The 25507-nt window shown below is 40.5% G+C and overlaps 1 protein-coding gene across 2 annotated transcripts in view; it reads right to left on the bottom strand.

Moving 5' to 3' along the window:
- IMMP2L (inner mitochondrial membrane peptidase subunit 2) overlaps positions 1-25507 on the bottom strand; it is a 448622-nt gene that overhangs the window by 304884 nt on the left and 118231 nt on the right. The window lies entirely within an intron of this gene.

Here is a 25507-nt window from a genome sequence, read left to right on the forward strand (position 1 = left end):
AGCAACCAGAACCCAACCAAACCTGGGCGAGGCACCTCGTATGGTTTGATCATAGCCCATTACATAAGCCTCACTCTTAAGATGAATATGGACACTTCCTGACCCAAGTCTTAGATGAGAGCCCCCTAATTCCTGGTGGGTGAGATCAGGCAGTCCCAAAGGCATTCCATGTCTAGCCTTACAGGTCACAACCCAGATGGGCAGGCCTCCAAAAAACATCCCTCACCTCCAAAAGTTCCTAAGGGTGCTCACCCGCTCATTTTACAACTCTACCTGCCACAGGATTAGGATAAGCAACCAGACAGAGAAAGGAAACAAATGTTATCTTGCACTTATAACAAGGCTCTAGCAGCTCTTATGTTCCCTATATTTTCTTTCTCAACATCCATTCATCTCTTTTATTGTAAAATGAATTTACTGACAAATCATACAATTTGGATAGCCAGCAACACAATTAACAACTTCCATTAATTACACAATTACTTCCACTGATGCCAACCAACTGCGCAGCGCTTATTGAGCTCCTAAGTATTTTGCTCTTCTCAAACCCCCCCCGTTTCCTGCCAAACAGGCTTGCTCTGTCTCTTTCTAGCCAGAAGATGTCAGTTTGGAGGCATTCCAAGTAATAACGCTCAGTTTGGTTTAATGTATAGTCTCCAAAGTTAATGCTGTATGCTTAACCAAGCCCCCTACCCCCAATGTTCATTGTACTTCATTGTACTTTGGCTACAATGAGTCAACTTCAGAGTGTGAAAGGTTGCCTGCCAATGCCAGGTTTGGCCCAAGACATTTTGCTGCCTGAGGCAAAGGGCAATATGGCACTCTTCTGCTTCCATGAACAGAAGCTGAATCCTGATTCTGTCTTCTGTGGTATTAGCAAATCCTAGTTTGGTGCCATCTGCAAATGTGATGAGCATCTCCTCAATTCCTTCATCCAAGTCATTTATAAAGACGTTGAACAACAATGGGCCCAGGGCAGAACCCTGTGGCACCCCACTTGTAACTTTTTTCCAGAATGATGAGGAGCCATTAGTAAGTGCTCTTTGGATTTGGTGAAACAGCTACAAATCCATCTAACAGTAACCTCACCCAGACCACATTTTAACAGATTCTCTGCAGGATCATGGAAGACTTTGTCAAAAGCCTTATTGAAATCAAGATATTCCCCTGATCCACTAGGCTTATAACTCTTATCAAAAAAAGGAAACAAGATTTCTTTGGCATGACTTGTTTTTGAGAAACCCACACTGGGTCTTAGTAACTACAGAATCCTTTTCTAAGTGCTCACAGACCAACTGTTTAATTATCTTGATTATATATATAAAAAGCTTGATTGTAAAAAAAAGTAAATAAACCTCAAAGTGGTTTACAAAAAGACAAAACGATTAAATAAAAATGCAACAAAACTTTAAAATGGCAATAAAAAGCTGTAGGTCCAAACAATACTGCAGTTAAGTATTTATAATGTGGCTGAAGCATACACAACAATTTTCTGCTTCATATGGCTGCTGATGTCAAGAAAGAAGAGTACAAAACACACCAAAAAGGCCCTTTCCAAACTTTGACAACTTGCTTTGTAAATGCTATGAGAAAAACCTAGGAAGTGTAAGCTTTTGCTCTACAGAACTATCTACAAATATAAAGACCAATTAGAGCCTTTCAAATTGATTGGATTGCTCGCTGTTTCCATTAAAAGCCCTCCCGAGCCCTTGATTTGCAAGTGAACCATACATGATCTGTACTAATAAGCACTTAATATACCAAATGTCACAGAAACCCCAGCCTTTCTAGTCCTTTACTACTACACAGATATGCCATGAGATAGGGCTTTGCAACAAAAGTGCCCTTCTAGCCAAACTCCCAGGAGGCAACCATTTAACTTGATCATCTATTGGAAACACTTTCCCCCACCTCTGCTTTATGGTCCCCTATATCTTAAGTTACAGCCAAACTCAGACTTATAATATATATTGGTGCTGATATCATAGAACCAATAGGAAGAGAACACCTGGAGACTGTGACAAGCACAAGGAGACTTCTGGCTGACAAGGAAGACATGGAAGGTAAGGAAATGGTCTTCTCCATTCTAGGATTATTCAATTACTTCTTCTCACACTGCCAAGGAAGCATCTAGTTTAGCTGCCACACGATGACCTCAAGCCACATATACAGTAGCAGCAGGTGATGAAGCTCAAGCCTTGGCAAATCCAGTCTGGGATATAGCATTTTCAAGTGGAATGGAAGAAAATGCAAATGGAACTGAATCTTGAACTGAGGTTGAGAAGGAGGCTTTCAAAAATGGAAGGAATGTTGAGAAGGAGGGTGTCAAGAAAGGGAAGCTGAGGCAGAAAACAAGAAGGGGCTGAATGAATTATCTAAAGGCTCTAAATGTGATAACCCATTAGCCTGCTTCTAGCTTAAGAAAGTGTCCTGATGCTTGCTTATTATCCAGGCCATAGAGCAAAAAGGAAGGTTCTGCAATTCATCAGGTACCTATCTTAGTATACTCCTCAATCCAGAGTTGTTAATGGAAACCCAGGTAGCATCAGTGCCTTTTTCTAAGTACGGATGTTCTTGGAGTGTGGCATTCAGGGTGTGTGGCTTGAGCAACATCCAATTTGCATCTTTCCCTTTTGCCACTAGCACCCAAATCAGAAGTGCTGGGGGGAGGGGATTGCTTGGGGGCAGGATTAGGTCCCCAAATTGAGGGTTCACTACTCTTGCAGCAATACTGTAAGTTAAGGCTGCATTATTACGTCCATATTGGAAATAGAGGGCTGAGCCTGAGAGACAATCGTTTGCTGAATTCTACTGAATTCATGGCAAAGGCAACTTGAATTGGGTATTCCCAGATTTGCGGTTTTGTCTCTGGCCACCATGCCGCATGAGCTCTCAAAGCATGACTGCTTTTTAAGGTTAGCAAAAAAATAAAACCCACCGCACCAGGAAAGAAAATCTAATATGTTAAGTAAGATGAATGAAAAAAGAACTACCTAAGAGCATGAGTACAGCTGAAAAGAGTCCAGATGGCCTCTACCAGATACGAAATTAGCTGATGTCCCTTTTAATGTTACAGTTTATGAGAGTGAAAAACAGCCCCATCTGCCTCCCACTAAAGTAGCTACTGACTCACATTCACCATAATCAAATCATGCTGGGCTCCGAATTCTGGGCTCTTTCATTCTTATGGGAATCTGAAAACTCCTAAAGACAAACAGTGATGTAAGAGCAGTCCAAAAATGGGGTGGGAGTGGGGGACCTGACAGGAGTAGATTTCATTTAGGTGACTGCCCCATAGACCCACATGATCAAGTTGAATATGTATCACTAAGGTCTTTAAATGTATAAGAAAATAACCATTGACTGTGCTTTTTAGCCTGAGCTGCATAGCTGGAAGTCAAGCAAATATGTTTGGGAATTAAAGAACCATTTCTAACAGCCACTGAAGTTACACTCAGTCTCCTATGGGATTAATCAAACTGTACAATAGAAATAGAACTGTGCTCTTTCACAAGGCCAGGACATTACAGTCCACACAATATTTTGCTTGGCAGAGAAATAATTCCCAATGCACAAGTCTCATTTTCATTTTTTTTAATGGTACTTATTGCAAGGTGTGTTTTTCTTCTGTAGAAGTGTAAGTCTTGGGATGTATAATTGACTCACACATATTCTGTTCACGTTTCCTGTGTAATTCACCCTCAGGCCCCACTGGATTCAGCAAGCACAACCCAGCATCCTCCAGCTCCTGGAGAATCAGATCAACCCAGTCAAATCTGCAGTGCTTATTCTGGGCCAACTCACTGCTGAATGCAGACCACCAAGCTGTGCTTCTAACCTGTCACATCACCTGACAGACAATTGCTGGTACATGGACTGAGTGCCTGGCATATTTAAAGGAGGAACCTGCACATCTCAATCAAGGGAAAACACAAGTCGCATGCATGTGTGCTCTCCACACATCATCACTACAGAGGAGAAGCATGACTCCATCCTGTTGAATGTTACATAGCAAGTCAAAACAGAACCTTCACCAGCATTTCAGTGCAACTTCAGAAGCCTCTCCCAGTGACTAGGCACTCACACACACATCTTGAAGTTACTCCCTGTGGTGCTACTGAGTATTTATTTAATGTATGAATCACTGCCTAGGATGTGGTCATTTCCAAATTCAACACTATACAAAATTCTGATAATTGGCTTAGGGAAAGGGGGAAAATGTGTATTTTCAGCGAAGTTTTGTAACTCAAAAAACAGAAAAGAAAAACCTTTGTGCCAAGAAAACCACAACATGTTGACATATTTGTTTTAAAAGTGCAGGTAGGTTGCGCAGTTCTTCAAAGGAGCACATCTGAAACAACCCGAAAGGTCTATTTTTACAAGAATACCTGTAGAGAATTGATTTATTTGGGTTAAAAAAGAGTCCTAGGAGAATACTTCCTGGCAATGCAGTTTGAAACATTCAAAAATTTGCAGAAGACACGGTGTTCTCTCTCTCTCTCTCTCTCTCTCTCTCTCTCTCTCTCTCTCTCTGTGTGTGTGTGTGTGTGCATGCATATGAGCAAATGCATGTGGCTACAGAACAAATAGCTTATCTCTCAGAAGTGGCCAAAAAAAAATTTATAGGAGTGTTCAGAGGTCTGACAGGGAAATAAGCAACCATTTCAGGAGTGTAATGTTTGACCGAACTAGCTTCATTTACAGAAATACCATCAAGTACTTGGGAACAGGGATTCATTAACATCAGAATCAGACAAAAAGCCAGTATCTAAAAGTGACAGCTATGGATGGAAAGACCTGAAGGCAAAGTGCAGGCCACATGTGGAACATCAAGAACATCAAGCAGACAAGAGTGACAGCCCTGAATGGTTCCCCAAATCTGATCTTCTTATTAATTATTGCATGGCTTCAAGCTGTAGTGCCACCATAGCATTTAAAGTCCCAGCATCACATGCATGCAATTATGCACAGTCTACTAGTCAAGATGACTGTGTTGTACATCCACTGTAAGAGGAAGTATGCTTCTGATTACAATTTACTTGGGGGGGGTGCTATTGTGCTCAGGTGCTGTTGCACTCAGGTCTTGTTTGCAGGCTTCCTATAGGCATCTGGTTGGCCGCTATGAGAACAGGAAGCTGGATCAGATGGGTTGTTGGCCTGATCCATATGTTTTTATGATATGCTTCCCCATATGTAAGTCATGTTTCCTCATTAAACAAACAAACAAACAAAAATCAATAACTCATTTCACACTATTCAAACACTCAATTCTGCCTGAAAATAAAGCAAGGTTGCACAAACTCCAAAAGGTGTGTTTCTACATATAAAGAGTCTGTATCTGTACAAATAAAATTTTCAATTTGTAAGTAAAAGGCCATTTCCATAACCATTACCACTTATATGTCTGCTGCTTTGGTTTGGTCCATGCTTTAAATACATTCCACCAAAGTACATTCCATCAACAACAAGATGAACTATTGTTTAGAGTTCACCAAACACAGCAAGAGAGTTCATTGCTGAAGTTACATTAATGAGAAAATTATTTCAGATGTATGCAGAACAAAACAAAGAAAATAATTCCTCCCACTGCACTTTCACTAAAAATTATGTGTAAGGCTATGGAGACAGAACCAATTTAATTTCCCCCCTACCTTTCCCCAACAATTGATCCAAATCAAATCAACAACTGGACAGCATTTCTCTCTCTCTTTTTAAAGCTATTTTTTCCTCCTTATGTCTATTCAATAATCAAAAGGGTTGGGAAAGATCATATTTCCTACCTTTGCTGCTTTAATTGAGAAAGACACTGAGAAATGTAAGACAATGAAGTGTTATTTGTATAAAAGTTAAAGCTATCTACTGATAGTATCCTTCTTAATTTAATTTGATTGTAGAACGTGCAGAAATATAGATTTTGTAAACTGGTGTATATTTTGTGTTGGGAGGATAGACTATACAGTACATGTCTACTCAGAGGCAAGTCACAATGGGGAATGAAGTATAACTTTGCACATGGACATGCAAGTAACCTTCTATATAAGTAGCAGTGGTCATTGCTGTTAGCCAAGAGAAGCAGGAGAGGCTTCCTGAGATTTTGCTGAAGACCAAAGAGTGGAGATGTGTCAGCTCTGGATCTCTTCCAAATCCAGGCCTCCTTCAAAGATGTGTCCCTTCACTCACACCCAAAGAGGATGCTGACAGCTGGAGAAGAGGGTTAGGAAATGTGAGCTGAGGTGGAAGCTAAAGAGAAGAGATTTAACTTCTCTATATTATGGCCTCCTGGATCAGAATTTTCTATCTCCAATGCACCTTTCTGTTTCCACTGCTGCAGCTAGCTTTGCTAATGCCAGTCCACTTCTATTTGACTTTGAGCTAGTGCTTGACTTCTATTTCCCGTACAAATGATAGGCCCACATTCCAACTACGTACAGGAATACTGCAGGAGAGGAATTCAGAAGGAACGGGAGCGTAAGGCTTGATCTATCTGTCAACTGGAGAGTGACCACAATCATGAATAAACTACATCTGTGCATGGGATGCAACACCAGATCTGTAAAGTATCTAAACTATCGTGCTGTGAATACCTTGAGATACACTTAGCAACACAATGCCGCATAAGCAGCATGATCTAAATGGGGTTTTGGGGTACATAAGAACTTTACAGCACAAAGAGTTTCTATACTATGCACACTTATCTGGGAGCAAGACTCACTGAATACAATGGGGCTTGATTCTGAGTAAAGATTGCACTGTTACAAGTGATAAATATATGTAAACACTCATGCCTCAAAATAAATAATGAACCTGGACTCCAAAGAGCAACTATACACATATATTTTATCAGTGTAACACTGGTTAACTAATACTGTTACAAAATGAGTGTGGTTTTTAATGTGAATTGGATCAACAAACATTGCTTCCTCTCTGGCATCTGTGGTACAGCGCAACATTTTAGTCTAGACGATTAAAACTATGCAGGAAGAAAAGAACATCCACATTAGAAACTTAGCTAATTAAAAATCTGGCTCAGGGAGTCACTTGAGACATACCTCCAAGTAATCAGAATGCCATTTTTAGCAAAAGCTAATCTACAGATGCAACAACCACTTTGCCAGTTTATTACAGCGCAACATTAGTCTGGTGATCTGATTCTTTAATCATCAGTGTAGTGCTTACACACACAATATGATTACAGGCAGTGTTTTCTCCAGTTTGGAATTATGCATGGGTAAAGCCACACTGAAATCAACATAGCTGTGTGAGAGATTGCAGCAATCAATATTTGTGGTGAAATGGGCTCCCCTTAACAGATGTGTGGGCTGGCAGCCGTGGTCCCGTTCTCCCCTATGCACACAGCATAAACATGTGGAGAGGTAAATAGGACTACCATCAATTGTCAACCGATGATACGGAAAAGATCTTGGACACCCAAACAAAGCATCAACCACTGCAGAGGTTCACAAAATTGGGTCACATACAGGCTTTTATGTGCAGCCGGAATATTAAGAAGCAGCAATGCAAATGCAAGTAATTTTATTATTTACTCTTGAGTATAAAAAACCCCACAAATGTTCTTCCCTGTTTAATTAATCAATGTGTGACTGAAAACAGGCAAGTGCAAAAATAATAATAATCCACAGGCAATAGAATATCCTGTTTCATTTTGTTACCTAATATGCACCCCCCAGCCCCCAACCCCTTTGTTTTCTTCACAGCACTGGAGTACTAAACTCCTTTCACTTCCTTGCAGTAGTTCCATCCCAGACAACTGGGATGAAAGAAGAAACACACACTTGACAAACAAACTTTTACACTCCTGCTGCATTAAAAAGAGAGAGAGAGAAACCCCTGAATGCTATTGCTTTTCAGTGGGGACTTTAAAAGCGCATATAAAACTGCTTCCTTATGAAGGCCAGAAGGAAGGAGGTGGTTACTTGCAATGACCCAGTATTTTAAGTGTTTCTTTTCATTTCTCTTCCACCTGAACTCCTGATCCTCCTCTTTGGCATTCTAAACTCATTTAGATGGAAGTCCAAATTCCCCGTGGCCCCATTAAATATGTTGCTAAGCAAAGAGTCCTGCAGCCGCTGTAAACAGGAGCCTTGGAAAAGAGCCAGCTTTGAAAGTTGAGGGTAGGTCAGTGAATTTTAAACCCGCACATCACTAGAGAAGAAAGCAGGCTTGCCAGCGGCTTCAAAGTAAAGCCAGCTCCAACTTTTCATATGCTCTTCAGAAGAGACAGAATTATTGATATCCACTATCATTACAGTCTCTGGCTTTACCATTTTGCCTGGGTGGATTTTGCGTTCATTCACAGCACCCAGGCTGTGAAATCACATAGGGGAAGGAAGTGAAGCAGGCATACAGAATTTCTCTCTCTACTGTCTCTTCCTAGGTGCAATCTCCCATACTTTGGGCTTGCTCCATGGTACCAAACCCAGAGCTTCTAAAACGGCTTTGTATGACATTAAGTGATCAAACAAACAGTGTGGAAAATAGCAACTAGTCATGGCCAGGGGATGGGGAGCTGTGCGCTTGCTCTTTCACTGCTAGTTTCTTTGCATCATTTATTGGAAAAAGCACATGAAATCTATTGATAAAAAAGGATGATTTCAGAGGTTTGAATAGCCCAGGAGAAGGTGTTTTCTGTTGCAGCCCTTAAACTATGGCACTTTCCACCCATAAATTGGGCACCTTCACTGTATAAGCTTTTGTTGTCTGCTATAGACATACCTAGGTGTGTTTGGCCAGGAAAAGAGGGGACTGAGCGGAGCTATGACAGCCATCTTCAAATATCTCAAGGGTTGTCACATGGAAGAGGGAGCAAGCTTGTATTTTGTCCTGCTCTGGAGGGTAGGACTCAAATCAATAGTTTCAAGTTACAAGAAAGGAGATTCCAACTAAACATCAGGAAAATCTTTCTGACGTAAGAGCTGCTCACCAGTGGAACAGTCTCCCACAGAAGGTGGTGGACTCTCCTTCCTTGGAGGTGTATAACCAGAGTTTGGATGGCCACCTGCCATGGATGCTTTACTTTAGATTCTTACAATACAGGGGGTTTGACTAGATGAACCTTGGGGTCCCTTCCAACTCTATGACTCTATTATTCTATTATTCTACCCTGGCCTTTGACACCTGATATATATGTGTGTGGTATGTGCATGTGGTTGTGCATTTGGGATACACCCTGTTCTTATTTTAAATTGTTCTAACTGATTTTAATATTGCATTCTTATATAGTTTTAACCTGCCATGGGACCATATAGGGAAGGGTGGGGGGGAAATCTGGATTATAAATAATATATAAATAAAATATCTACTAGCCTAATGACAAGTTTTTAATTGGAAACAAAACTTAAACAAAATGACTGCTAACTTATCGTGAGTTGGGACGGACACAATGCTATAGGTAGATAGATAACATGTGACATTGTGTTTCAGCCAATACCTTTCCTGCCTCTCCATCTGATGTGTAATAAAGCTGAATAATGGCACCATTTTAAACTTCTGGTCTACAGCCAATACGATCACTCATTTCATTTTTTATGGTGAGATACCATGGTATTTTAATGAAGTCCAGTGCCAATAAAAGAATAAGTGAATTCTCTTTATGTGAACCACCTAAATAAGTGAATCATAACAGTAACTCCCAGCCTGTAAAACACTTAATGTTTAACCAAGTTGTGGCGCTCAGAAACTTAATTCATATTGTTCCATCATCCATTTTCCTTTTCCATTGTCATTTCTAGTGATGCAAAAATAAAAAACCCTTTTAATCTAGGTCGTCTTCCAGCTAAAGCGTATAATTTTGCACAAAGCTACTGAAAGACACAACAGACAATAAGATATATTGCTACTGCCTCACTGGCGCAATTTGAATCAATAGGATTTAGGTGACACAGTAACCTCCTAATGGCAAGTGATTAAACACACTCACCTAATCAATAACATGTAAGCAATGACCTTTGTAGAAATCCAAAGTGTGTGCTACAGTGAACTTTACAGTTATTTCCTAATGCTAAAAGGTTTTAACCACACACACACAAATATAACTGATTTTAATTAACAAAATGGAAAGACCAATATGCACTAAAAGACAGCAAATATTCAAGTAAGAGTATTTCAAGTAAGAAGACATCAACTCTACATTACACAGTAACATAGATAACCAAATAGTAGTGTATGCAATTACATAAACATCCTTTTTAACATTTGTGGCAGATCATATAAAAAGTATTTTTAAATATAAACTTCACGTGATAAGAAATACTTTTTGTATCATTAACATTCACTTTAACTGCTAAAGGGAAAAAGAGCAACTATTTGTAAATATTGGGTTATAGTCAACTAACAGGGATTCAGAGTGGCACACTGAAATCTATGGAGATGACTAAGTCGTGATTTTAGTAGGTCTTCCCTGTGTATGACTTAGATACAACCCTGTATGGGTCAGATAGTATATAACCAAGTACTAACATTATAGAGGTTTTCTATATGTTTCAGTTACCTTGGTAAAGAAAGTACTGAATACAAAGCAGCACACACAACTTCAGAAATAGAAACTTGCCCGTGAACTTCTGGCTGTGAATAGGCACTATATGCTTTCCAATTCCACTACAAATGAAAAACCCCATTCAAGTAGATAGACACATGTTCCAGCAGTTTCAGAGAGGAAAGTAGAATACACACATTTCTGAATGACAGGCTTGAACTTTTGTATTGAAAATGTGCTGCCAGAATGGGTAAAGCCAATGGAAGAAGAGAGGCATGTTAGAGCATTATAATATATTATATGTGGCCTATGCTTATTTTAAAGCCACAAATCATGCTACTCCTTAGGGGTTACCCACCTCAATTCATTCAGCAAGGGGCACTCTGAGAAGGGCCCCTGAAGAAGACAATTGGGTTCATGCTGGTACATAAATGAGAAGTTAGTATTTTGGCAAACCTGGCTCCAAACCATTGGACCCAGATGGATACTGGAAGCCAGTGCATCTGACAAGCTGCAAACATAATGCAGTAAAACTATCTGTCTCTCAGCCTCACTCACCTCACAGAGTGTTTGTTGTCGGGGAGGAAGGGAAAGAAGATTGTTTGCCGCTTTGAGACTCCTTAAGGGGAGTGAAAGGTGGGATATCAAGTTCAAACTCTTCTTCTTCTTCTTCTTCTTCTTCTTCTTCTTCTTCTTCTTCTTGATTCCAACAAATAATATTTAGGTTCTATCCTGGATTAACTGTAATGTCATTTTTAAAGGCAGCCCCACTTATAACACATTGCAATAGTGTAAATACTAGGACATGGGTAACTCTAGCCAAGCAAGATCACAGCTGGCACATTAGCCAAAGGTGATAAATGGTGTGAGCCACAGAGGTCACTTGGTGTCTAATGGCAAGACTGGATTAATGAGCACCCCCAGACTGTGAACCTGATCCTTTAGGAAGAGTGTGACCCCCATCAAGAACAAGCTGAACGGACATTACTAGCCCAGAGATGGAAGGAAGAGGCAACCCTGACCAGAGAAAAATGGCAAACCAAGTTGATGGGACTATGCCGAAATGGTGAAAATAACTGGGAAACTCAGGAAGCAATAAGACAATAACTTTTAAAAAGAGTGGGGAAAGTTTATAATGTATATACAAGATTATTGTAAGCAGGTAAAAACATTGGCAGGATTTTAAACACACACTTGTAATGTAACAGAATGCATGGATAACTTAGAAAGATAAAAAAAAATTGGTAAAGTACTGATATACAGTTGAAAATACAGTAGGATCAATAGAACCCATGGAAGGGATGGGGGTTTTTGTTGTATGTTTATATCCTTGAAAATCAAACAAAAAATATTTTTTAAAAAGAACAGACTGAACCCCCTACCAGCAGTATCTCAGCCTTATACAGATTGTATCTCAGTTTGTTCACCATCATCCAATTCATCCCTGTGCTGAAGTGCTAGTTCAGGACAGTCACAGAGTTGAAAGAATCAACAGAGTTGCAATCAACTTGGTGTTTCTTTTCTCAATAAGACACTTTTTGTGTGTGTGACAAAACCAGGTCTAAAAACTTTCTGAAATGGAACTAGATAATTAGTTCCACCTAAGACAGAATACAGTTGGCCAACTACCACTCTTTAAATCACCTTATCCAGGAATGGATTGTTAGCCACTAGACTTGTTAACCATGACAGGCTCCACAATAGATTTCTTCAGGAATAGCTGAATGGTGGTTTCTTTTAAATAAGCTGGAGATGCTCCTTCTCCCAGTAAGGCATTTAAAACCCAGATAGACCTCTCCTCCCTGCTGAATTTAATAAACTAACGAGAGGAAGAATTGAATATGCAAGTGGTCAGACTCAACTAAGCACCTTGTGCACATGCTCAAACTCCAGTAACTGAATGCCTTTCAACAAAAGCAGACCATATACGTAGCACTCCAGACACTACCACTAATGACTCTGCATTAACTGTGGAGTCAGCATCATGCCAGATACAGGATATTATATACTCAAAGAGTTTTGTAAATCAATCACAACTTCTACTACATCTCCCCCTTGGTCAGATTTCACAAGGTCAGATTTCACCACCCAGAAAAGCTTCACTGGATGACACTGAGAGGACGCAATAGTAGCACTGGTGAACTGTTTCTTCACCTCCATCACTGCCACAGAGTAGGCTGCTTAATGGGTTCTCAATTCTGTCCAATGAGACTCACCATGAGCTTTTTCCACTTGGGCTCTAGTTGTCTTCCCACTTACTTCATGACCCTCGGATCAGATGCATATCAACAGCTTTGCACAGCAAAAGATGGCACTTGGGAGCGATTGTTTGTGTCAACCACCTAATTTATCTCTGCATTCCAGGGGGCAACTAGAGCTTCAACAGGAACACCAACCATAATAGCCAGGAAATCCTTCAAGGGTAGTCATTGATCCACAGGATCCACAGGAACCCATGCTGTCTCAGTCAAGGAGTAGTAATCATGATAGAACCATATCTCAGCAGCAAAGCCCGCATAAGATTTCAATAACGTTCAATGGTCAATCTGTGACAAAGAAATGGGGAAAACTCAAGCACACTTACTGGAAAGCAGATTGGACATCACTGGGCTTAAAATATGGTAGCTACATTGGCCAAAACATTTGTTTCCTAATGCAACAGACCATAATATCTATGTGTAAACTGTGCCTTTATATATACAAGAGTTAATAGCCCTGGCAGAAAATAACGAGCTACTGAAATACTTAAAATGTATCTTTTTATTGCAAGATGCTAGAAAATGCTAACCGTAATTCAGGAGTCTAAAATGCCCAGATTGGAAATGACACTGTTAACAAAGTTAGAAGGGAAATCATTTTGTTTTCAAAAATATTTGTATTTATTTAGAAAACTCTTTTGACTGATTGGCATATTCCATTCTTTATGTACCAAAGTACAGGAAATGCCCCCCCCCTTTTTTGGCAGGGCCTTGAGGTTGTTCTGACTTTGCCGGTTTCAAGAGAAACTTTATCCAACCAAGAGCTGAAGTGCTTTTAAATGTAAAATGTGTTTGCTTTCACATGAGTAAGCAGCCTGGAGCTACAAGCCAAGCAGTGGAATGGACAGATAATGGTGGGTTTTCAAGCTCTCTTTTCAGAGGGGCTCTATTCCAAACACAATTTGCCATACAAGAACACAGAGAAATTACCAGCTTTGAAAGAAAACATGCTCAAACTAATAATAAGACATCACTTGGGCACTTTTTGTTCATCAACCTTCCTGCATTAAAAACAGTTGTTACCTGCCACAGCAGAATTCTATGCATAGTGAATTAAACGGTTATAGGACAAAATGTGTAAATACAACTTGGCCTTAAATATTTCTGAATTAAAAAAGGAATGAATATGTTTTCATCCCACCTCACCCCCGCCCTTGATTGCAGCTCAACCTGATTTCAGCAAGGGGAGTTTAACAGGATGCCAGGTGTGAAAACTTATTTCATGGGTGGATGCTAAAGACAGATTACCAAGGATGAGTGTGAAATCTCAAGATGACCAGGAGTTTGCCTTCCATTAAATAAGAAACGAAGCATTTCAAGATGTAGAGACTTGTCTGCATGTATACTTGTCATGCGAAGATTTAGTTAATTTCAGTTAGAAAATGTGAGAAGATAAGAAAAACAGAAGTTGGGATTCAAGAGAGGACACTTAGGCACATAATGGGAAGGGGGAAGCAGGAATAGGCAGTAGCAAAGAACTGAAAGAGACGGTGGCAGGTTGTGCTAGAACAGGGATGGGGAACATCCAGATGTTTTATGTTGTAACGTAAAGGTAAAGGTAAAAGTAAAAGACCCCTAGATGGTTAAGTCCAGTCGAATTCAACTACTGTACAGGGTACATCACTCATCTCTGCTTTCAGGCCAAGGGAGCTGGCGTTTGTCCACAGACAGCTTTTCCAGGTCATGTGGTCAGCGTGACTAAACAGCTTCCAGTACACGGAACATTGTGACAAGTGCCAGAATGCATGTAAACACTGTTTACCTTCCCGCCACAGCGGTACCTATTTATTTACTTGTGCTGGTATGCTTTCAAATTGCTAGGTTGGCAGGAGCTGGGACAAAGCAACTGGAGCTCACCCCATCACGTAGATTCGAACTGTCAACCTTACAATCAGCAAGACTGCAGCATGTGGGCCAGAGCCTCTCTTTTCCCCATGAACATACAAGGCATTCTGTAACTCCATTCACATGTTACCCTCATGAAAGGGGTTCTACTCAGAGAAGTGGTATGTGGACAACATGTAAAGGGGGCTTCAATGAGATGGTAAACATAAAAAAGGTTGAGCCTTTAATGAGAAAGCTAACAAAGCATTTCCTTACTGGTGGTTTGCATCACGTTTTAACTAATGTACTAATGTACGTTTTAACTAATGTACGTAGACACTTGAAAAAGCCAAGCATTACAGATTTGTACTGAATTAATATGATGCCTGTTTGTACATGTTCTAAAATCTAGTAAATGTCATGTTTTTTGCTTTGTTAAGCAATCATACATTTTCATTATGATTAAAAATACCATTTAATAAAATAAATGGATAAATTGCACATTAAAACATTTCCTGTTAAGGAGCCATTGTTGCTGACAGCAGATGTTACAAACAATGTATCTATGTCTCCAGAAAATGCAAAATATATAAGTTGATTTTTCAATGAATAAATGATTTGCTTCAGTTATTCAGTTCAAAGTTAATCTTCACTAGGCATTCCTGAAATTTTCTGTAGGCCTACTGTAAATATTTAACAATATATTTAAATTATGTTATACTGTACATACATACATGTGTATATGTGTATATAAGCATGCAAAGAGCTCCTGATTCTTCTCTCAATGTTTGAGAACTGAGGTGGAACAGAATCAGTCCTAAGAAGACTTTAATAAGACTTACAATGTGCCCAGGCCTCCATTTATATTGCAAAGATCTCATTACTTCCCAAAGTAATTTGTTCATTGTTCTGCTCTTTATTATTTGATTCTTTTTTTCAGTTAGACTACAAAACTTGTTGCAACTGAAATGAAGATTGTGAGCCATCATTTAAATTCCTCAGCACTAACATGGAACTTGTGAATCCTCACCAATTTGAATATCACTAGGAAAAAACAATTGAGAGATATAATACAATAAATAGTCAACTGAAAAAGAAATCCTCTTTCCTCTCTCCATGACCACTGTACTAACACTACCTTTATGGTTCTTTAATTCATTTATCAACCACTCATTGGAGAAGTACAGGGAAGCAGGTGGCGCTGTTGTCTAAACCACTGAGCCTATTGGGCTTGCTGATCAGAAGGTCAGCAGTTCAAATCCATGCGATGGAGTGAGCTCCCGTTGCTCTGTCCCAGCCCCTGCTAACCTAGCAGTTCAAAAGCACACCAGTGCAAGTAGATAAATAGGTAACGCTGCAGCAGGAAGGTAAATGGTGTTTCTGTGCACTCTGGCTTCTGTCACAGTGTTCCATTGCGCCAGAAGCGGTTTAGTCATGCTGGCCACATGATTCGGAAAGCTGTCTGTGGACAAACGCCGGCTCCCTTGGCCTGAAGCAAGATGAGCGCCGCACCCCCGTCACCTTTGACTGGACTTAAGTGTCCAGGGGTCCTTTACCTTTTTTATGGAGGGGGGAACCTATGAATGAAAAGAAAAAAACAGGAAGCGAAGCCAACAATTTTCAACATTCCAGTTTACCATGAACTCTTAAAAAGACTTTCTGCCTTTTCCAATCAAAAAAATAGAAAACTGGAGTTATATTTACGGTAAATGAGTTGAAACGATGGCACACAATTGCCCTTTAGGATGCAACACAACAAGATTGGTGTAGTCTGATTTTTAAAGGTGAGACTTCTGGATCCCTAACTTTAATATCCTACATCAAATTGACATTGGAGCTTTCTACATAACTTCAGGTTGCATCAAGACAATTTCTCAAAAGGAAGCAAGTTTCTTCCTGTGCAGAACAAAAGTTGCCCCACTGGCTACTAGGATTGTTATAACCCCCAGAGCAGGAGCATTGTTCTCAACTATAAACAGTAGGACTACCTTGACTGCCGTCCCATTAAAATATAATTAACACACATTGATAATATAATACTTCCTTTAAAAAAACACACCATGTTTTCATGGAAAATACTATTATAATGCTATTATACAGGATAAACACTCAGTAAAAGTCCAAAATAGCTAGCAGATTCATGAATACACTTTGCAAAGGATTAGTATATGTTATATACTGTCCATTCAACTTCATTTTTATGTGGGATTTTCTGTGTCTTGAAAAAAGGCTTTCCTTTCTAAGCAATCAGGTTCAAAATACAAAGCAGCATCCCCCTCAGCGTGGATATTTTTAGACATCTGCAGGAATTTCCCATGCTGTGAGCATTAATGAGACCCTCCATGGATGCTATTAATATGTAAGAGCAATCACCTAAGTCACACAGAGGTTCTCAACCTAGTTTTTCCTTTATGTACATGCATTAAGTGACTGAATATTTTTTTAAAAAAAATGAGTTTAAACCAAGTATCACCCTAGTTTCCTCATGACACTAAACCATGTCTGAATGCCCGTGAGATTAAGGGTGAAATCCTGAACAAAATGGGATTTACTTTAATAATTTGTCTCTGGTAAAGGCAAGATGCTAGGCCAGAAGTTAAGCACACAACTTTATTGTTCTTGTCTGTTCCTGTTGCTCCTTGCCCAATTCCTTCTTACCTTTCTGCACTTTCTGCTCCTTAAACATACTGGGAAATCTAATTTATTTATTTATTTTAAATATATATTTTTATTAAAGATTTCTTGGTTTACAAAAGTATATGCAATTTCTCTTTTTTCAAGTTACACTTTCTACAGATCAGTTTCATTTGTTGAGACACATACTGGGCAATCTAGACCTGAGCATATCCAATATTCTGCACTGACCCTCATCCATTTATTCACCTCCTTGAAGGTCTATGGCAGGGGTCATCAACATGGTGGCTATAGATTCACATGTGCCCACAGAGGTCTTCCTTGGAACCCTGAATCCCCTCTCCCTCCCTATATCAAACACATGTGCATATATGATATGTGATATCATACAATTGTTCAGTTGGAAGGCACCACGAGGGCCATCTAGTCCAACCTCCTGCAATGCAGGAATCTTTTGCCCAATGTGCGGCTTGAAACCATGACCCTGAGATTAAGAGTCTACCAACCCTACCAACTAATAAGGTGCACCTAGTTTTTAGAGGAAGAAAACAAGAAAAAAAAATTCTGAATCACAGCCTCCTCAGGAGGAGAACAATGCCTGCAGAAGCCTGGGAGGCTTGGGAGCTTCCATCCAAGCCTCTGCTGGGATCACTCTACTCCCACGGAGGCTTGGGAGGAGCTCCGCTACCGCAAAATGAGCCGCGGAGGAGGGAATTGGAGCCCTCCCTTGCAGCGTGCTTCAAAGTAGCAGAGGGACAGGAGCCACCTACACCCGTGTAAGTGGCTCCTGCCCAGCTCTGCTGCCCCAAAGGGAAGCAGTCGCCACCCGGCTTGCACGCCAGGGAGGAGCAAGTGGAGGGCAAGTGGCGGCGAGAGGCGGGGGCGGCACCAACGGCTCCTTTCGGGCCACTGGTCCCACCTCCCTCCGCCTCTCACTGCGTTCAGCAAGAGGCGGGGGCGGGCAGCATCTGGGGTGTCTGAGGCAGGACCAGCGGCCCGGAAGGGCTCCTTTCGGGCTGCTGGTCCCTCCCCCTGCTGCTCCGCCTCTCACCGTGTTCAGCAAGAGGCGGGGGCAGCAGTGGGCGGTGGTGTCACCAGCAGCATGGAAGGGCTCCTCCTTTCAGGCTACTGGTCCCACCCCCTGCCTCTCACCATGTTCAGCAAGAGGCGGGGGCAGCAGTGGGCGGTGGTGTCACCAGCAGCATGGAAGGGCTCCTCCTTTCAGGCTACTGGTCCCACCCCCCGCCTCTCGCCGCGTTCAGCGAGAGGCAGGGGCGGCAGCAGCGGCATCACCAGCGGCCCTGAAAGGTTCCTTTCAGGCTGCTGGTCCTGCCCCCTGCCTCTTGCAGAGTTCAGCGAGAGGTGGCGGCGGCGGGACCAGCGGCCCGGAAGGGCTCCTTTCGGGCGGCTGGTCCCGCCCCCCGCCACCTCTCGCCGTGTTCAGTGAGAGGCAGGGTGCAGCGACGGGTGGCAGCAGCGGCAGAGAAGATGGGACCAAAAGGAGCCCTTTCGGGCCGCTGATCCCCCCCCCGGCCCTTTGCTCCATAAGACACACAGACATTTCCACTTACTTTTTAGGAGGGAAAAGGTGCGTCTTATGGAGTGAAAAATAGGGTACCCTCCAAAGAGCTTTTCTTTTTCACCAGTGTTCCACTCTTTAAAAAGAAGAGTCACAAAACAGTAGACGCCCAGGTTGCAACCATAAAAAACCACATTGTACATTAAACGGGAAGCTTTTCTGTTTTTGAATGAAGAAGTATCCTTGCCTACCCAAACCTAATGATAAGTAAATCTGCCCTAAGTATTAAGGCTGCAGAGCAGAGCTGTTCTAATCCTTTCATACTCAGCTGAATAGACACTTAGATTAAGGAAATTCAAGTCCAAGAATAAGCATGAAGAAAAACAGCTGGAGAAAAAACTACTGAATTCAATGGAACCCTCCCACCAACTTCAGTGCAATCCATGTGACCCTAAAGATTCTCCAAGACAACCCCCCCACACACACACACACAAAAGTCTGAATTATAATTAATGGCCTTTGCTTATATATCTCCTCTTACAAATGTCATGGGATTCATTCATCAAAATAGCATTTATAATGAGTCTTGGATCAAGGCTGTTGGTGAAATCTTTGCAGGTGGAAGAAATCCTGCAGAGCGGCTCTTTTTGAGATTGAATTTGTCATACTATTTTTGGTTATGCTGCATTATTTGAGGTCTTATGACATGGAGCTGCAAATCAATAGGTGAACATTTGACGTTTATTATATGCGAGAAGCTGACTATATGTAGGCTGGCAACAAAGGCACAAAGAAAGCCTGCCATTTTTAAATAATAAGAGCTAACCTTTATTAAATATAAATTTGACATCCTCATACTATTTTGTATTGTATAGGAACCTTCATATTTAAAAACCCCACTTAGACAAACAGCCTTAGAAGCACAAACACGGGAATGTTGAATAACTTTTTGTGAAGGTATAATGTATTTTATTCCATTTTTATTCTATTTTATGTATTACCTTTTGCAATGGCTTTGGCTTAAATAAATAAATAAATACTGTTCTCAATGTGCCATAAGCATCATTTTGTATTTAGCACTGGGCACAGACATAGGGAGGCACCATGGACATAGGGAGGCACCATGGACAAACCCAGATTCAAATACCAGTTCAGAAAGCCAAATACACAAAGTTGTTTCTAACAATAAAGTGAGAAAAGGTGAGAATATATAGATATATTTAATCCGCCTTCCTTCCTTCCTTCCTTCCATCAATATACCACCCTATACCCACAGGCCTTGACCATCTGAGGAAAAGTTGGATGAACAAACAAACAAACAAATATGCATCTTATATACTGAACACACACAAAAAGCCCACGGGCTTCAATACTCTAAGACACAATAAAAATTATTTGTCACTTCCATATCAACCCAACTGTAGGGGATCAACCAGCAATTCTTGGGCCCACCACTCCTCCAAAAGCCCGTGATAGACCCACTGCCCCATAAGCACCATGGCTGCCACTTTTGCACCAATTTCTGGACCGTTTCTGGACCACACAGAGTGCATTGCTATCATTTAATTTGGAACTTACTAGAGCAAGGGTAACCGTGCACAAACTATGCTTGTTGAGAAATGGCTGCAGTTGATGTGCCATCTGAAGCTTTGCAAAAATGCTCCTAGCCACTGCAGTTATTTAGGTCTCTAGAAACAACAGTGTTTCAAGAAGCAACCCAGAACTACATATCTGTTCCTTTGCAGGAACATGGTCAAACTTGGCCCTCCAGATGTTTTGAGACTACAATTCCCATCATCCCTGACCACTGGTCCTGCTAGCTAGGGATGATGGGAGTTGTAGTCCCAAAACATCTGGAGGGTCAAGTTTGGCCATGCCTGCTTTAGAGGGAGTGCAACCGCACCCAGGATAGGAAATCCCACCAACTCCTAGACACAGGAACTACCCACCCACAGCACCTCCATCTTATCTGATTCCATCTTCCATTTTGTGGTTATCACGCATTACCAAATATGCACATCTCTCCCGATGGAAAGAAAAGAAATGTGCATTTTACAGAGCTCTTGATCCAGAGTTCTGTGAGTACTCCAAAGTTAGCACAGTCTGCATGAGCAAACTTTACCACTCATGTAAAATGAGGCGGCAATTACTTGCAAATATCTCCTCCTAAATGCAGAGTTGATCCATTCACTAGAGCAAACAGAAATGCCTTTGCAGACAGAGCAGTTCCATACGTGCATCACAGCTCAGTGGCCCACAAAGAATCAGGGGTTTTGCCTGTACGTTCTAAAAACTTAATGCCAAGAGTGAAATAATATGGGATGTTGCCTCAGTGAGTTTTGAGCTGCCCTGAAAGGCACTGGAATAATTATCCACTGAGATTAAAGGTTGTAGTTTTTCCAATTGCTTGCCCAGAAATTAATTGCTATCATCTATTTGCTTTTGGGTGACAACTGCTATGCATCTGTGATTGGAAATGATTTTTACAACACCATTTCTTGTCAGGCTTTGTTGATATGTCAATGGATAATTCTTAATATCTCACTGTTATGTGAAATTACAGAAAGTGGCCAATTTTCAGTGTCAGAACAAACAATAACACTGTATTTTCCTGCAGATTTTATGTTCTGAAACACAATTTCACACCATTTTCATGCTAAATTAAATATTTGGCCAGTAGCTATGAGCACTGATCTCTAAGCTGCTTGGCACTGGCTGTTATATCCTTGTTGCTTTTTATGGGAATCTTGCTGAGTATTATCTTTCTCTAAATTTTCCAAGTACAGGCTATTTTTCAGGCTCTAGTGACTTAGGGGAAAGGGCTATTTATCTATTTCTACAAAAGATACACAAATTCCAAACATAGGACACTTTGTTAATTACAGTTTCTAAATTTTCTTTTGTTGCAAAGGTAAACATAGTTATATTTTTATAAGCTTTTCGGGAATGCTACTGCCACTGCTATTTTTATGCTTTATATACTGTATAGTATTAGTGTACTCTTAAGGTGGTTGTTTTTATGGTTAGCATATTTGGTTTTGCCTCACAATCTTTGGGAGGAATTTCTGCTGAATCTATTGTCCAGAAGTAATTTTATTCTTACTACTTTCCTGTGCTTTTACAGTGGTACCTTGGTTCTCAAACTTAATCTGTTCCGGAACTCCGTTCCAAAACCAAAGCGTTCCAAAACCAAGACATGCTTTCCCATAGAGAGTAATGCAAAACGGATAAATCTGTTCCAGACTTTTAGAAACAACCCCTAAAACAGCAATTTAACATGAATTTTACTATCTAACGAGACCATTGATCCATAAAATGAAAGCAATAAACAATGTACTACAGTGGAACTGGAAAGGGGGGAAAGTACCAACAGTAAGGGAATGGCAGAATAAGTTACTAGACTATGCAGAAATGGCTTAATTGACAGATGGATTAAGGGGAAATATAAAACAATCATTCACGCAAAAATGGGATATGTTCAAGAAATACCTACAAAAATATAATAACGACATAACTTCTACGGCAGCGTTTGAATGACCCTTGTGTAAATTAAACACTATTAAATAAGGAAAAATGGTACGATATGTTATAAGAAAGTATTAGAAAATATATTAAGAGTAAGGTAAGAAGTAGAAGTACATTCAATGTTGTAATGTAACTTACATCGGGAAATGACAGGAAGTCTATTTTGACATAGTTTAGTTTACTGGATTTTACTTTGATTTATTTTTGTTTAGTTAGAAAGTATAAGAAAAGAGCACGTATATGTAAAAGTTTAAATCAATATTTAACGGTACAATTATTTAAGGTTGTTGTTGTTGTTGTTAGTTTTACCTTTTCTTTGTACGTGTATTTAAGATTGTGTATGATATCCTTGGACATCAATTAATAATAATAAAATAATATAAATATTTAAAACAATAACAATGTACTGCAGTCACACACACAATCAATCAATCAATCAGTAGCTGAACTGGGTTTCACACAGTCACAAAAACGAAACAAAAAGCTGCAAAAACAGACAGACCTCAGCATAACACTCAAAATGGAGCACGTTTGGCTTCCGAAAAAGTTCACAAACCGGAACACTTACTTCCGGGTTTGCCGGGTTTGGGTTCCAAGTTGTTTGAGAAGCAAGGCGTTTGAGAACCAAGGTACCACTGTATTCCTGTTGAAGTCCTTGAACCTACTGCTGTGATGTATGCACAGGGGTAGGAGTGGGTGGAAGTCCCATTACACTGACAGGATGGGGTACTGCCCATACTCCCACAACAAATTATCACAAAGGTTGTGTACTACCACCACCCTCAATCCGTACCAAGTGGTAGCAATATTTTAGAGATATCCAGGCAATCCCCCAGGGTTGTGTTTTTCACATTATGACCACTATGTCTCAGTTTTTGCTTTATTTGAGGTGGGCTCAAAAAGTGAAAATAGCACCCACCAGAATAAAAATGGCTGATGCTGGGAACAGGGAAATGTGGCCCAGTTCAAATAATAATAATAATAATAATAATAATAATAATAATAATAATAATAATAAAAAATCATCATCATCATCCCACGTTGTCTCATTTTGATCCTGAACAAACAGTTCAAAGACAGTGTTTTATTAGCAGACAAGCTGTTGTCTTCATTCAGATTTTTAACTAACTGGAAAAGCATCACCAGGATACTGCAGTGGGAAATATACATCTTTGCATTTGTTCCTTTTTCAGCATTTGGGGTGCGGGTTGGGGGGGGGAAGGGGAGGAATCTTATGTGGAATACTGCAAAGTTATTTTGCTGGAAGAAGTGACAGACAGGTCTGAGTCACTAAACTACTTACGCTATGCGCCTTCTAGCCAAAGGGATAACATTGATTAATAGGAAAGCAAGGATCTGAGGCGCTGCAAGAAATAGTGTGAAAAATAATCAAGGCTCTCTTGAAGGCATTGCATAAGCTTGCTGTCAGAGATGGCCCAAGGAGGGGCAGCGAAGATGAGGTTTAAGGTGGCCTCTTAGTCATATTCTCAACAGCTCTGCCATTTTAAACAACTTTTCTAAGCCAAAAACTTCAGAGGGGACTTTTGAGGACACCACAAGTCGTAGTGAAGTCATGAGCTAGCTATTCGGATAAGTCAAAACCTTCTTGGGTTTAGTAACATGGGAGCACCTCGATGCCAGCATGCGGATTTGAGAGGCCTGCAAAAAAAGTCATTCCCTACTGGGAGTCCTTTATCTGGAAAAGGCAACCCTACCTGCTTTCCTTAGGCACAGAGACAGAATGATGGAACTCTTGGCGCTTTATCATAATTTGGATACAGTGGTACCTCGGGTTACATAAGTCCAGGTTACATATGCTTCAGGTTACATATTCCACTAACCCAGAAATAACGCTTCAGGTTAAGAACTTTGCTTCAGGATAAGAACAGAAATCGTGCTCTGGCGGCGCAGCGGCAGCGGGAGGTCCCATTAGCTAAAGAGGTGCTTCAGGTTAAGAACAGTTTCAGGTTAAGAACAGACCTCCGGAACGAATTAAGTACGTAACCAGAGGTACCACTGTACAAAGGAATTCTAGAAGTCACAACTCTCTAAAACCAGTTACATGTTAACTTAATGAAACTTTCCCCATAGAATGAGAACTGGATAAAGGGCAAGGGGCGGGGACAAAATAGCACAGTAACTATTTTATTATTTTGTTGAAAAAGACCCCAAAGTAGTTTTAAAAAGTAAGGAATACAACTATAACATTAAATGTACTCTTATTTTTAAACAACAACACAACATTTTGTTATTTGGCATGTCATTCAATTCCAGGGTACAGGTGTTTGTTTGTGTGTGATTTGCTTTTTCAAAACCATCTCAAGAGCTTCTCTGTACTTTGTTGCCACCAATTAGATACTATTTTTAATTTAAAAAAACAACAACCCTGCAATAAGATGGTTTATTTTAACACCCCATGCATTTTAAGAAAATAGAAAAAAGAGGCTTTGAGCAGTAAATAATTTATGCCTAGTTGCACATTATATTATTCATTCTTCAAGAGGTGCCAAACATCTGCAAGGCAGGCTCCTGTCAGCCAGGAAACCTTTGCTTAACAGAAAAAGCAGCTCCTCTATGCCAAAATTATATTCAGTGAATGTGCTGTAAGGATTTCAAAGGCAGTAAGAACAACTAGTATGGTGCTATCGGCATTTTATTTATTTAAAGAAAACGTGTGTGTGTGTGTGCGCGCACACACACACACACACACACACACACCGCCCTATACCCGCAGGCCTCAGGGCGGTTTACAATATGCTACTTAATATTTCATAAACCACAAGAAAAAAGCACTGATTTTATGGAGTATGATGCTAGCAGGCTGCTAGGTTTCACCTAGTGACAAGACTTCACCTTCAGTTCTTATGTTGCATAAAGTGACAGGAGAACAAGCCTGCAAAACTGCATTTCCACCAGGCACTGTACGTAAGAATCCTATGAACAATCATTTTCTAGACACAAGGACTTCCTTGTTCAAACAGATGAGGGATGTGCCTTGATGATGGGCAAGCCCTTGAAAACATATCTGCATGTGATGTTCCAGAGGAAGGTGTGAAGTAATGATGAAAAGAATCAGTAAAAAAGAAAGAAACATTGTTCCTCTGTTCCCGAAGTACAGTACAGATTTTCACTAGGTTTTTTTCTGTAACACAGAGACCTTTCAAGCCCCCAGTCATCACATGAAAATGCTCAATCTTTGAAAAATACTCTGTAAAAGAGAGAGAGAGAGATCCATTTCGGTCCACTATAGAATGC

The sequence above is a fragment of the Lacerta agilis genome, chromosome 10 (assembly GCF_009819535.1).
Source record: "Lacerta agilis isolate rLacAgi1 chromosome 10, rLacAgi1.pri, whole genome shotgun sequence".
NCBI classification, from domain to species: Eukaryota; Metazoa; Chordata; class Lepidosauria; order Squamata; family Lacertidae; genus Lacerta; species Lacerta agilis.